This window comes from Protopterus annectens, chromosome 7.part0 (assembly GCF_019279795.1).
Source record: "Protopterus annectens isolate FY-2018-M chromosome 7.part0, PAN1.0, whole genome shotgun sequence".
Classification (NCBI taxonomy): Eukaryota; Metazoa; Chordata; order Ceratodontiformes; family Protopteridae; genus Protopterus; species Protopterus annectens.
In genome coordinates this window covers 859,244,926-859,258,926 of record NC_056739.1, presented here as the reverse complement: position 1 = coordinate 859,258,926, position 14,001 = coordinate 859,244,926, and the positions used below count along the sequence as shown (strand labels likewise).

Sequence of the window (14,001 nt, the reverse complement as noted above, 5' to 3'; positions counted from 1 at the left end):
GGCAGACCCTCACACTAAACTACTTGGTGTATATATAGATGACAAACTAAAATTTGACACACACATCACTGTATCAGAAAGACCCACCAGAAACTTAGATTGCTATATAGAAATAAAAAAAATCCTTACTCACGAATCCAGAGTATCCCTTGCCCAAGCATACCTCCTTCCCATTCAGCTATACACTGCTGCTATTTTCACCAATCTTCAAAAAAATCTCTTGAAAAAAACTTGAACTAACATGCAATAAAATTGCCAGGTTTGCCTCAAGTCTACCCTATCACTTGCACTACTGCCTTTCTCTAAAAAAACTGTAAACTGGCCAGAGTTCCATAACCAACTCCTTCTGCCTTAGCTTCACATGACACAATCCATCCTACTAGAACCCCTAGCTTGTCCCTCATTAACAACTCTCATACCCTGCTACACCCCTAATCGTGAACTTCGTAGCTCAGACCAAAACTTTCTCCAAGTCTCCAAACCTAACAAAACCATAGGTAAAAGTTTATATAGTCATGTGGTATCCAAGTCATGGAACAAGCTCCCTGTCCCCATCAGATGTCTCCCAAATTCTCCCTCTTTCAAATTTGCCCAAAAGGGCCACCTATGTAACTCTTGGTCCTGTCCTTGTAATGACCCTACTTGAACCTAGGTTTTTTTTTTTTTTTTTGGTCTCCCTCCCCCCTGCCCTCTCCTCCTACCTAACCCACTACCTCCTTCCTTTTCCCCTACCTTTCACTCCCCTGCCAATTAGCTTTCTGTCTCCATTCTTAATAATTTGTATAACCAGTTCGTAAGTATGTATTTTTTGTGCTTAGTAGGACCTGCCTTCCCTCTAGCCCCTCTCTTCTCTTTCCCTTTTCTCCTACTATTTTAGGATGATTATCTGCAACTTTATATCAGTGTTTAACACCATGTACATGCTTATTTAATGCTCTTGTTTATAGCTGTAATTGTTAAATGCATTCTGTAATTTACTTTTTATTCTAATTGTAAACATTGTAATCTGGAGCTTTTCTCCTTGGGTCTCTGCTGAAAAAGGGCCCCGGCCCAGCCAAACTAACCCGGTCAACAAATGGCAAATAAATAAATGAGTCAACAGGAAAGGACCTTTGCCACCAGTCACTGTCGCATTTCCTTGCATATCCTGGGTAAATAAATTCTGCAGCACACTGGCTCAGTCATTGCCTTCTGGTGCCCCAAGAGTGGTCTGTATCTCAGCTGATAGCACATTCTCTGTTCATTGCTTAGGGAACCCATGCTGCAACCTTTATATGTCCTCAGTCAACTTCAGATGCAGCAACCTCTGTTCATTACTCCTCTGTCTGACGGATGCTGCAGACGTTTACTCATCCAGAAGTAGACAGTGGGACTCCTTTACTCCACTTCACCATTTCCCCCTTTGGAGAAGGCCAAATCTTGTAAGGCCAAGGTCATCCTACTATATCCTTTTTGTCCCCTGTTAAGTATTGTTCCCTCCTTTGACCTCATTTATCTCTTGAGCAGTCTTCTCCCCTTCTCACCATTCTGGCAAGCTTTACCCAGACTTTCACTTTCTCAGGTTGAATGAGTGGTTTCCTCAGTGTCACTGATCGGAGAGGGATCCTTCTTACCCTGAATTAGGTGGTCCATATGTTTATATCTATTGAAAGACTTGGCAAAAGATAAACCTATAACAGTAAATGGACTTAATTTTCCTTATGGGCCACTGTTACAGATTTAATTAATGGCTCCTTTACTCAGAGTTCTGGAGTGTTTACCACATATATTTCATTTGGTTTTTAGCTTTTCTTTCAAGCTACACGTGTCAGCCATGCTCAGTTTAAATCAAGGTTTAGGTTCCCCTTAGTTAGCTTCACATAAGGTCCTATGATCTTCTTGAGCACTATCTATCTCACCTCCTCATTAAGTCTTATTCCACTGTAGGAGCTTTACTTTGCTTTTGAAAAACTTACTTTGTTCCCTTTGAACACGATTCTGCTGCAGAATTAAAGCTCCAGTAGAAGATTTTTTGGGGTCACTTTTACCTCCGCTTGAAGGATTTGAAGGCTTCATGTCGTGTGAGCTTATCACCCCACTCCCTACATCTGATGTTTCAAAAAGTTTGTCCATGAGGGACTAATTATTTTCATGCCCAAACTGAAGCTAGTATCACTCTATTAGGAAATATTCTACCTTTCCTAATTATGCTAATCATAGTTAGTAGTTGCTGCATTAGTTGAATATGCATAAATAAATTAGGTTTTAGATTGAGGGATTCCAAATTATTAATATGATTTCCCACTAAAAATGGCATGTGTCAGTCAGACATGACTGTTTCGGTGTCACACTGCTTAGTTTTGTTGTAAAAGAATGTTAAGATGTTCTTCGTTTTCCATTGCTGCAGTCCTTACTATTGGGTATAGTCCGCATCCAGTCGGCCCGAATACCAGAGTATAAGGCTGACGTCGGTCAGGGCGCATTAGACTGACGTCAGTACGTCAGGGTACTAATGCGCATGACCGGCGTCATATCCTCAGTCTTTTTTGCCGCATGGTCCGATGCAGAAGCAGTTTTTGCGAGTGCAGGTTGGCGTTCTGAAATATTTCCGAAACCGGAGTTTCAGACCGAATCAGAGTTGGCTAAGTACCCCGTTGGGGAACATTTTGGTTTTTTCTTGCCTCAGTATTTAACCGGATGTCAGAAAAAGTGAATAACTGTATTTCTTGTGGGAAACAAATACCTCATAGGGATTACCATACATTGTGTATACCTTGTTTAGGGCCTGAGCACGACGTTGTTGGTTGCCGCTCTTGTGCTAGGTTTAAGAAGCGCACTATTAAGAGGAGGTTAGACTGTGCCACATTAGTGTTTGGGAAGCGTTGCAATTATAAAATGCCCTCGGCTGCTCCGGCGCCCGCTTCCAAGAAGCCAAGGACAAAACAGCGAAGCCTAGGGTTGATGAACCGGCAGTCCCGGACGTCGGTTCTTTAGATGGCTCAGTGGAGCCAGAGGTTTTGCCAGGAGTTTCTATGGAGTCTCAGGCAGAAACTTTACTTTTACAGGATGTACCCTCTCAGGAGGCAGGCCAGGCTGAAGTGGCTTCTCAGGTAACTATTCTTCCCTCTCTTCCCAAAGTAGTTAGAGCCTCTCCTTCTGTTGCCAAAACTTCTTTTAGAGGTAGGCCAACTTCAGCTTCAGTAGGGGCTTCTCCTATCCTTCGGGTTCTGTACCTAAGAAACATATGCTTAAAATGGCAGAAGATTTGATTACTATGATTAGAGGTTCTATGGGCCCACCTGATAAGAGGCCTAGAGTGGAACCAGAGTTTGACAGTTTTGAACAGGGTTCAGGGGCTTCTGAGTCTTCTGCGGAAGATTTGCAGGAGTATCCTCATTATTCTGATTCTGATGTGGATGATGCCACTCCTTGCTTCTCCTCCTGAGGATTTTTCATTTTCAGAGACTCTGCATTCCATGAGGGAGCACTTTAAATGGGAAGGCCAGGATTACTCTGATTCCAGGAAGAGACTTAGGGAATTCTTGTTTTTACCCCAGCATAGGCCCTTAGCTATACCTCCTGTGTTGAATGTGGTGGAAGATGTTTTGCAGAGGCTTCCCTGAACCCTGATTCTTTGCCTCCTGCTCCTGTTAAACCTGATAGGTACTATAGGGTGCCCGAAGCTCATAAGTATTTGTTTAAGAGTCCTAGGGCGGACCCAGAAACTGTTTCTCAGGGGCCTAAAGGTGTTAAGGCCTCTGTGGTTAAAAATCCTGTTCCCACTGACAAAGAGGCAAGGGCGTTAGATAGGTGGGGTAAGAAAGTGTATACTTCTTCCACTCTAGCCATGAGGCGTTGAATTGTCAGTTTCACATGCTGAAATATCAAAATTATCTCCTTTCACAATTGAAATCTAAGATGGATGCTTTGGCGGAAGGTATTGATTGTAAAGACTTGCTGGATTTAGTTTATGTGTCTGAACAAGTGGGCAAGCATTCTTTACAATGTGGTTTTGATGCTGTGCAGGCCTCCTCGAGGGTGGCTGCCACTAGTTCTGTTCTTCGCAGGCATGCCTGGTTGAGGGATCAAAATTTGGCTGAGCATGTTAAGACAAGGATTTTGGATGCTCCTTTACAGTCTGATGTGTTGTTTGGTTCACCTGTGGAAGCAGTTTTGAAGAAAATGGAGGACAAAGCTAAGTCTATGCAAACTGTTAAAGATTTTTTGCAGGTACAGCCACCAAAGTTTAGTAGAAATTGGCCTGCTAAGGGGTGGACATATCCTGCTTATGATTCCCAGTCTAGGGGTAGGTCTAGCCGTGGTAGGGGCAGGGCTCAAGGTCCTTGTAGGCCTGGAACAGGAGTTCACCTGCTCAGACTTCTGGTGAGGGCAGGGGTCAGTCCTTTCGTAAACAGACCCAATGACCTGCCTTTTCAGCTGCCAGTAGATTCTCGTCTGGCAGCTCCTTTGGAAGGACGACTGTCTCTTTTCAAAGAAAATTGGGATTTAATTACTCAAGACAGATGGGTGTTGGACATCATTCAGCCAGTCCCTGTATCAGAAAGGGGCCTAGGATTTTATTCTCGCATGTTCCTAGTACCAAAGGAGGGGAACATGTGGAGACTGCTTTTGGATTTATCTCTCCTCAACACTTATCTGGACATTCCCAAGTTCAAGATGTTGACGTTACAACAGCTTTTACCCGTGCTGGGCAAAGATCACTGGATGGTAACTTTAGATCTCAAGGAAGCTTACCTTCATGTGCCTATCAGGCTAAGTTACGGGAAGTATCTGCGGTTTCGAGCTGGAGATTCTCATTATCAGTTCTCTGCATTGCCCTTTGGCTTATCTACTGCGCCCAAAGTATTCACAAAGGTTCTGGCTCCAGTGATAGCTTACTTCAGGCTACAAGGACTTCAAATCTATCCTTATTTAGACGACTGCCTGATTCTGGCTCAAGAAAAGGAAGACCTTCTACAGCATCTGGAATATCTTATAGCAGTGCTAAGATGCCTAGGGTATTCTGTGAACGAAATAAAGTCCAGTCTAGTACCCTCTCAAGACATGTGCTTTCTGGGTGTGAGACTGAATACAGCAGCCCAGATGGCCTTTTTAACCCCGGACAAACAAAAGAGTCTATCACTTTACTTCCATCACCTATCTCATCAGTCCGTGCTGACTGCAGAGACAGTCCTTCAAGCATTAGGGTTCATGGCATCTTGTATTCTGGTGCTTCCCAATGCCAAACTGCATATGAGGAAGTTACAATGGTATCTCAAAATTGTATGGACACAGCACTGCCAGGATTTAGACACTGTCATTCAAATAATACCTTGCCTTCAAAGAGAATTTTTGTGGTGGGCTCAGGAATGTCACCTAAACAAGGGACTCTCTGTGACCCGGCCAGAGGCGAGTCAGATTTTACCGACAGATGCCTCAGACATTGCTTGGGGAGCTCATCTAAATGGAAAGTGGATACAAGACAAGTGGCCTGCCAGACTACAGCATCTACATATCAACATGGAGGAGATGTTAGCAGTCCAGTTCGCATTGCTGGCTTTCAAGGAGTTACTTCTTCCAGGGCAGGTGTTGATTCTAACAGACAACACAACTGTCATGTGGTACTTCAACAAACAAGGGGGAACTCATTCTTATCCTCTATGCAGGCAAGCAATGATTTTATGGGAGACTGCGCACGCTTGCACCTAACTCTTCAGGCAAGGTTTCTGCCAGGAGCACAGAACTCCTTAGCAGATGTGTTAAGCAGACAAATCATGGATCCCCACAAGTGGAAACTGGATCTTCATGTATTTCAGAAATTGACAGTGTCATGGGGAACTCCAGACATAGATCTGTTCGCTTCTCCACTAAACCACCAGCTGCCACAGTTTTGCACAAAGGGGTTTCATCACACAGCTTGGAACGTGGATGCTCTGTCTTTCAGTTGGACAAACCTTCATGTGTATGCCTTTCCACCTCTGCCTCTTCTTCCAAAGGTACTGTTAAAGGTCAGACAGGACAGGCCAAGGATGATTTTGATAGCTCCAGATTGGCCTTGGCAACACTAGTACCCTCTACTACGGAGTCTGGTAAAGAAGCCTCTATGGCCTTAACCTTTGATTCCACATCTATTATCCCAGCAGGACGGTCATCTGCTCAATGTCAAGCTTCACTCTCTTCATCGGACAGCCTGGCATATTCTGTGTTGAAACACAGCAGGTCTCAACTTCCTCAACAAGTTTTAAATGTGATTAGGGAAGCTAGAAGACCTAGTACAAGGAAAGTGTACGCAGCAAAATGGAAGAGATTTTTATTTTGGAGTAAAGCAAAGAAATTGGAGATTTCTGAGCCTAATTTGAGTATGGCTCTTCAATATCTTACTGAGTTACTGGACAAGGGTCTGTCCTTCTCTTCCATTAAGATTCATGCTGCAGCAATCTCAGCTCACTATGATTGTGACCCACCATTGTTTTCGCATCCTTTGTTCAAGCAGTTTCTTAGAGGGCAAAAATATAAGACCCCCACGTAGAGCTCCTACTCCTGCTTGGGATCTCAATTTTGTGTTGGAAAGACTTACTCTACAACCTTTTGAGCCTGCGGCTACTGCTGAATTGAAATATTTGTCATGGAAGACCGCTTTTTTGTTGGCTATTACTTCTGCAAGAAGGGTGTCTGAGTTGCAGGCCCTTATGGCAGTCGAGCCCTTTTTGATTTTCCATAAGGATAGGGTATCATTACGTACTAATCCTTCCTTTATGCCTAAGGTGGTTTCTAGTGTGGCTTTAAACCAAACTATTCATTTGCCTACTTTTTATGCAGACCCCCAAAATAAAGGGGAAAAGATTTTGCATACTTTAGATGTACACAGGCAATTGCGTTATTACTTAAGCAGGACTAAGGATTTTAGGCAGTCTCAGCAGTTGTTTGTTTCTTTTGCTTTGAGTTCAGGGCAGGCCTGTGTCAAAACAAACTATTTCTAGGTGGATTGGCTTTTGCATTGCATTTTGTTATTCCCATCATGGCAAGGAGGTTCCAGCTGGGATTAGGCCTCATTCCACTAGGGCTACTGCCACTTCAACAGCATTTCTACGGGGTGGCAACTAAGGATATTTTGGAAGCAGCTACTTGGAGTTCAGTGCATACTTTCTCTAAGCATTATCACCTTCCTATCTACTCTAAGTCTAGGGCTGGTTTTGCCACAGCTGTTTTGCAAGGCATGTTGTCAGCTCCTGCTTCTTTATGATTTCCCAGCCTCCCTTACCTCTGCTTTGGGATTCTACCCAATAGTAAGGACTGCAGCAATGGAAAACGAAGAACATAGTACAGTTTTGTACCTACCATAAATGTAGATGTTCGAGGATTCCATTGCTGCAGTCCAATTTACCCTCCCTCCTTCCCCTCTGTGTTTAGGGGTGGTTGTGTAGGTGAGTTTACCTGCTTATATTTTTGTATATATTGTTCATGTTTTGGTGCAGGTATTTTGGGCTTTGTCTTTTAGGGTCTTCTGACATCTGGGGCAAGAAAAGACTGAGGATATGACGCCGGTCATGCGCATTAGTACCCTGACGTACTGACGTCAGTCTAATGCGCCCTGACCGACGTCAGCCTTATACTCTGGTATTCGGGCCGACTGGATGCGGACTATACCCAATAGTAAGGACTGCAGCAATGGAATCCTCGAACATCTACATTTATGGTAGGTACAAAACTGTACTTTCTTATCAAAAGCCACACATGGTCATTCAGCTAGAGCAGCTGCCACTTTGCAGTCATTTTTATAACATGTTTCTGTAGATGATATCTTTGCAGTTGCAATATGGCCATCTCTGAATATTTTTGCAAGACACCATAAGCCGGATGTGATTTCCAGGTCTAGGTCATTTTCAGGGCCAACTGTTATTTAGGGCTTTCTTTCATGAGGAACTACCCACGGAGTCAGGCGTGTGACTTAGTCCTGGATGTGATAGAAATTAAGCTGCCAGCATCAATGTTCAAGCTGTGTGCTTGTTGTAACAAAGATGTGCACTAGCAGTTTCATTTCCATCACCATTCCTGCTCCCCTTTCTCCCTGCCCCCTGGGCCTAATGAGCACTTTAACTATTGATGTTATGTAGTTCTATCTCGCCGTAATTCTTGTTGGATGGGTTCGGAGCCAATATTCGGCTCCGACTCGGCCAATACTAAAGTTCAAGAGCTTTTACTGGCTCGAGGCTAGCCCCCCTATCCCGTGGTTCCTCACGGCAATTCCCCAGATCTCGTGTGCCGCAAAAGCTTCGAGGTTGTGTCTTACTGGCTCATTGGCTAAGTAAAACTTTATTTACAAAATTTAGTCCTTTTCCTACTTTTTCTGTCCATTTTTAATATATATATATATATATATATATGTATATATATATATATATATATATATATATATATATATATATATATATGTATATAGGTTTTGTCTCTTGTCTCTTGTGTGACTGTTTGGAAAGTTTCCGACCCCTATTCCCTCCCATAGGACTGTACGGTCCATTTAAGTTAGAGGGCTGTAGTGCCCATTTAAGTTAGAGGGCCTTTCCTCTCCTGTGTGTGTGACTTTGTATATTAATCTTCTTCTTTCTTCCTCCCTTTATTGTTGTAGTTAATATTTAGTCTTGTTATCTAGCTTATCTTTCCTGCTAGTCAAAATGTCAAAAGATAAGGATAAGGGAGCATCAAGATCATCGCCCTTCGGGGTTTAAAAAGTGTGATAGGTGTGCGCAGAAAATGTCTGTCTCAGACAGCCACACCAGTTGCGTATATTGCCTTGGTGAAGCCCATTTGCAGGAACCCTGCACATTTTGTCACGCATTTAGCACTAGAGTTTTAAATGAAAGAAAGAGGAAACTCATTGATAGGGGTCTCATGACCAGTTCCTTCCAGGAACAGCTGGAACTTGGTCAGGCAGCTCCAAAATCCTCTAAGAGAAAATCTTCGGCCCCGGCTTTGGAGCCGACTAAAGAGTGGAGCCAAGAAGTTCCGGTTCCCACTCAGCTTCATCCATTTCTGTGCCGTCGGTCTCCTCGGCTCCAAGACAACCTTCGGTACTGAATATTTTACCTGAAATCGAGGTTGTGTCTCCCCCCCCTTGAGATCTCCTATTTTGGAGAGAAGGAGATCTCCTTTTGTCTCCACCAGTTCTTTCAGGACTCTATCTGATGAGGACATTGAACGGGTGGTGAAGAGGTTGCTTTAGGATCCAGCTCTGGCAAGAAAATTGGCCCCTCTGGACCCAAAGGTTTCAGAGCCGACCCCCTTACCGACAGCTGTTCCTCCTCCGACTGCTTTGCTCTCGGAGCCTATTACATCAGGTTCATCTGTCTTGGACCCGTCTGCTCTGGGAATTCAACCTTCCTCTGAGCCAATTACTCTATCCTCGATGGCTCAGTCTGGAGCCGAGGGATCTGGGAGCAGATGCTGTTGTGTCGACTCCAAGGGGGACAGTCACCTTGGGTTCTCGTTGGAACCGTCCCTCCCTCTCAGAGCCTAGGCTTGACTCAGCTTGGCTCCCACTTCCACTTCGGAGCCATTTCCCCCTTGCTAGGAGTTGACCATCCGTCCCCTTGGAGCGAGGGGGGAAGGCTTTCAAAGCTATAGAGAAGGCTTTATCCTCTGCTAAAACCATTCCATTGGAACATGTGTCCCACCAGCAGCAGGCAGCAACCTCTTCCCCCTGCCACTCCTACAGCGTAGGGAGCCAGAGGCCCAAGTAGCCCCCATTGGAGGTGCCCCCTCTTCTGAGACCTCTCCAGATTATCCCACTGGAGAGTTCCCTCGGAAGAGACTGTGTAAGAGGAAGCATGTTCACTCACCTGAATCTGTCACGTCAGACACTGATTTAGAATAATCAGAAGGGTCCCCTATATCATCCTCTGAGGATGTCTTCTTTTCTGACATCCTAGAAATCCTTAGACAGAGGGGTGATTGGAAGACTAACCCCACTGAGGATGAGTCAGTGTATCTTGAGGCCTTTGGTTCCTGACCTTCCACCTCCTGGGTGACACCACCTTATGACCAACTTTTGGGGGTCATATCACGGAAAGCCTGGACCTCCAAATTCAGTGCCCGTCCTGAGGAGGCCAAATAAGTTCATGACAGCACCTGAGGACAAGACTTTTCTTAGTAAGGGAGTTCCCGTTAATGCTATGGTGGTAGCAGCGGCCACCAAGAAGGCGTTATCCGAGACATCTTCTAATATCCATCCTCCTAACAAGGAGTCCAGGACGATGGATAGGTACGGGAAGCATACTTTTTCTTCAGCGGCATTTACATCAAGATCACTGAATTGCCTTACTCATTTTACTCGTCTTCAGAGGGATCTCCTGAAAGAGTTAGGAGACACCCTCCAGGGTTCAGTAGCTCCGTGTTCCATGGATAAGGTTTCTGTGCAGCTCTCCACCCTTACTTCCATAGCTAACTCCTCCATGAGGCTGATCTTGTATGCGGCAGATGGAGCGAGTAGGGAAGCCGCAGCAGGAATATCCCTCATGAGACATTCGTGGATGTGTCTTTGTAATTTTATGGAGTCCTTCAAGTCTTTCTTCACTAACGTCCCCTTTGATGGTTCATCTCTTTTTGGACCCCAAGTGAAAGAGACTTTGACTAGATGCGAGCAGGAAGGGAAAACCTTATCTGCCATCTGAGTCCATTTCTCTCTCTTGTCTAGACGCTATCTCAAGGGTAATACAGGAAGGAAAATGTGGTTCCATAAATCCCAAAAAGGTTTCCCTCGGGCACAAGGTCAACCCTCCCCCAGAAGCAGAGGGGGAGGATGTAATGGAAGATGCCGCCCTCGTGGCAGAGGAGGTCCACAGCATCAGGGAGATGGAGAAACTTTCTCTGATCGTCCCTTCCATCGCCCCTGAGGGGTTGCCCAACTGTCCATCTCTGGAGGCAGTCGGGGGTCGTCTATTGCTGTACCCAAATGCCTGGCTAACCATCTCCCAAGATAGTTTGGTACACACCATAATATCCATAGGTTACCTGATTCCCTTTGTTTCCAAACCCCCCAACAAACCAGTCTTTACCAGACGTACCACCCATCCAACTAGACTGTGCAACAGCAGAGGTCAACTCGTTACTGTAAGAGTCATCTAAGAAGTCCCCGCAGAGCAAGTAGGATCCGGAACTTACTCTCGATTCTTTTTAGTTCCAAAAAAGACAGGGGACTGGAGATCAATTCTAGACTTCAGCAGGCTGAACAAGCATGTAAAGAAATCGAAGTTCTGAATGGTCACTCTGCAGTCGATATTTCCCTTTATCGGGAAAGACAGCTGGATGTGCTCAATCGATCTCTGGACGCGTGCTACCACATCAAAGTGGACAGGTGCTCCAGGAGACACTTACGCTTCCGGCTGGGAGCCAGTCATTTTCAGTTCAGAACACTGCCCTTTGGTCTCACTACGGCCCGCAGAGTGTTTACAAAATACATGGCAGTGGTAATGGCTCACCTGAGATGTCAAGGATTCCAGGTGTTTCTGTACCTAGACGACTGTGTCCTCACTGCTACCACCAAGCATCAACTCATCTGAACCAGGGACGAGACTCTATCCTTGTGCACCAGTCTAGGCATCACTGACAACCTGAAAAAGTCAGTCTTATCTCCCTCACAGCACATTGTATATTTAGGCTCAGAAATAAACACAACCACCATGTCAGTAAGGCTAACTCTGGAAAGAGCAGAGTCTCTATGCAGTCAAGTCAGATCCTTGCTAAACAAACAAAAAGTTCAAGTCAGAGTACTCCTTCAAGCCCTAGGGACTATGGCTTCCACCATCCTATTAGTTCCTCTTGCTCGTCTACACATGAGGATACTTCAGTGGCTGCTATTTGCCCAATGGTCGATGCAAGACCTTCCATTGTCTCACCAGGTTTAGATAAAAAACGCATGCAAAAAGGATCTGACATGGTGGTTGCACAAAGAATAACTTATCCTAGGTCATCCACTTGTTCCTCCCCAAGAGAAAGCAGTTTTGACCATGGATGCTTCCCAGATAGGGAGGGTGGGCATTATCTGGGGATGACAGTCCAAGGTACTTGGCAGAACCACGAGAACCACTTGCACATCAATGTTCTGGGATGAGAGCGGTGCTGTATGCATTGCAAGCACTTCACAGCTGCCTTCCCACCGGGACAATTGCGATTCAGTCAGACAAACATGTCTGTCGTGTGGTATATAAACAAGCAAGGGGGAACCAAGTCTTACCCACTTTGCAGAGAGGCCTTAAGAGTTTGGAAATGGGCGATGGATACTCAACACTTCCTGATAGCAATGCACATCCCAGGGAAATCCAACATAATAGCAGACAAATTCAGCCGAGCAATTCTGATGCCTCATGAGTGGTTCCTGAATCCAATGGTTGCAAAAGCGATCTTTCACAGATGGGACCAGCCTTGCTGCGACCTATTTGCCACACACCTGAACACCAAATGCAGCAGCTACTTTGCCCTCATTCCCCATCCGGAGATGTCACCCAGGGATGCTCTAGTTCACGATTGGCCCCCGGGACTTCTTTATGCCTTTCCTCCTTTTCCACTCATCCCAAAGTTAATAGAGAAAGCAAGACAGTTGAGGAGTTCCTTGATCCTCATTGCTCCTTACTGGCCTCGACAAGTTTGGTGTCCCTTCATGTGGTCCTACCTTTTGGAGGAACCATGGATTCTGGACCCATTTCCAGATCTCCTGATTCATCAATCGGGACAGTTCCACCCCACCATCCACACCCTCAAATTGACAGCATGGCTGCTCCAGTTACACGAATAGCCAGGTGTATTCCCTTATCCCCTGCAGTCAAACACATTCTAATTTCATCCCATAAACCATCCACTCAGAAACTATATTCCAGCAAATGGAAAAGGGTTTCTTTTTTGGGCCACAAACCGGGGCTTAGATACATGTATGGCTCCTATAGAATCTATCTTGTCCTTCCTAGCATCAATTTTTCATGAAGGAGCTGCAACCGCTACAGTTAGAGTTCAGCTAGCTGCCATTTCCAATTTCCATTTTGGCTTCATGGGAAATCCAGTCATGCAGCACTCTTTGTGTAAAACTTTCTTAAAAGGAGTTCTCAGGCCTCCAATCAAACAACCATTAGAACCCTGGGACTTAAACTTAGTCCTTTCATCTTTGATGTCTGCACCCTTTGAGCCATCCTCGTCATCAGACCTAAAATTGTTGTCATGGAAAACACTATTTTTAGTAGCCATAACATCTGGTAGGAGAGTCTCAGAACTGCAAGCTCTAACTATTCAACCTCCTTACGTTATTTTTCACAAGGACAGAGTCTCTCTCAGGACAAACCCTTCCTTTCTTCCCAAGGTATGCTTAGAGCACAATTGGAATACTACTGTTGAGCTACCTGTTTTTTCCAAATTATTCTAATAAATCTGAGTATAGACTACACCAGTTTAGATGTTCACAGTATTCTCAGGATTTACTTAAACAGGACAAAAGAGTTCAGAAAATAAGATCAACTTTTTGTTTCCTTTTCCGACAAGAAGAAGGGCTTGCCTGTTTCTAAGGTTACTCTTTCAAAATGGCTTTCGGATTGCATATCATTTGCTTATCAACAAGCTGGCAAACAATTACCCATCAAAGTTAAAGGTCATTCTACTAGAGCTGTAGCTACTTCATGTGCCTTTAGATCTAGGCTCCCAATTGATACTATTTGTGCAGCAGCTACTTTGGCAAGACCACATACTTTTGTCACTCATTACAAATTGGATTTGGCCTCCCGGGACAGGTCTTCCTTTGGTTCCACTGTGCTGAAGAGTCTTCGCTTGAACCATCCGGGATATAGGTGCTAGGGGCGCTGTCCCATCCAGCAAGAATTACGGCAAGATAGGACTACATAACATAAAGTAGTTATGTACTTACCATAACGTTCCATGTTTGTAGTCCATCTCACCTACATTCTTGCATCCCTCCCTCCAACCCCCTTCCTGTTTTCTGGGGGATCTGGTGGATTATTCTGGTGCTACCTGACCTGGTTCTCCTTT

General features: G+C 44.8%; 1 protein-coding gene across 1 annotated transcript in view; it reads left to right on the top strand.

Annotated features, from left to right (window-relative positions):
• The window catches only part of IPPK (inositol-pentakisphosphate 2-kinase), an 828,159-nt gene that overhangs the window by 633,795 nt on the left and 180,363 nt on the right, over positions 1-14,001 (top strand). The window lies entirely within an intron of this gene.